We start from the raw sequence: 1,369 nt of genomic DNA, 5'->3' as shown, positions 1-1,369 counted from the left end.
CCCTCTCCCCTCCTCTTCCCCCCTCTTCTCCCCGCTCCGCCGCGCCCGCAGCTCCTGCTCCACCGCCCGCTGCTCTCGCACCCACTTTGCCCGTCATTGCAAATGCTCTGAGGGCGATGGAAAAACTTGAACAAAGATTATTGCAGCCCTGTTCGAGAAACCCGCCAAAGCCCGCCAGGCTTCACCTCTTCTCTGGGTTGAATTTTTTTTTCTTTCTGTCTTATTTCTTTTTTTTCTCTTTCTCTTCTCTTCTCTTCTCTTCTCTTCTCTTCTCTTCTCTTCTCTTCTCTTCTCTTCTCTTCTCTTCTCTTCTCTTCTCTTCTCTTCTCTTCTCTTCTCTTCTCTTCTCTTCTCTTCTCTTCTCTTCTCTTCTCTTCTCTTCTCTTCTCTTCTCTTCTCTTCTCTTCTCTTCTCTTCTCTTCTCTTCTCTTCTCTTCTCTTCTCTTCTCTTCTCTTCTCTTCTCTTCTCTTCTCTTCTCTTCTCTTCTCTTCTCTTCTCTTCTCTTCTCTTCTCTTCTCTTCTCTTCTCTTCTCTTCTCTTCTCTTCTCTTCTCTTCTCTTCTCTTCTCTTCTCTTCTCTTCTCTTCTCTTCTCTTCTCTTCTCTTCTCTTCTCTTCTCTTCTCTTCTCTTCTCTTCTCTTCTCTTCTCTTCTCTTCTCTTCTCTTCTCTTCTCTTCTCTTCTCTTCTCTTCTCTTCTCTTCTCTTCTCTTCTCTTCTCTTCTCTTCTCTTCTCTTCTCTTCTCTTCTCTTCTCTTCTCTTCTCTTCTCTTCTCTTCTCTTCTCTTCTCTTCTCTTCTCTCTCTTCCCTCAAACAACCTCCTCTCCTCCTCCCACACCACCCGCTGCAGACCCAGTCCCTGTCCTGCTCAGAACCCTGGGCCCGCTATCTCTTTTGGGAAGCAGAGGAGAGGGAAATCCCCGGCTCCGGAGAGAGGCTGGAAGGGGGAAGGGGAAGCGTGCGGAGCGGTGCGGGGCTGCGGGGCTGCGGGGGCGGGGAGGAGGGATGGAAACAGGCCTTTTTTTGCTCCTCCGGCTCCCTAGAGAATTTAGGAGCCCGAGATACTTTCAGACATGTCTGCGCTCGGGCTCTAAGACAATGCCCGCCGGCAGACAATAGGGACATTAGATAAAGTGTTAACTTCATGATTTTGCCCATTGAAACTCGTTTGACTGCCCCCAATGAGCACAAGCTGCCAGCTTCTCCCCTAAATGAAACCCGACAGCTGCTATACACATGCACGGCGAGAGGGACGGGGATTAGGTTTAGGGATCTGCGAGAGGGAGGGGTGGCGGAGGGAGGGCTGGGAAGGAGAGAGGTTAAAGAATAGGACATTTTTTTTTTTAACGCAATTAATAAGGAGCGCGGCC

Source organism: Chaetura pelagica, unplaced genomic scaffold, assembly GCF_000747805.2.
Source record: "Chaetura pelagica isolate M959 unplaced genomic scaffold, ChaPel_1.0 scaffold118, whole genome shotgun sequence".
Taxonomy (NCBI): domain Eukaryota; kingdom Metazoa; phylum Chordata; class Aves; order Apodiformes; family Apodidae; genus Chaetura; species Chaetura pelagica.
This window is presented reverse-complemented; position numbering follows the sequence as displayed.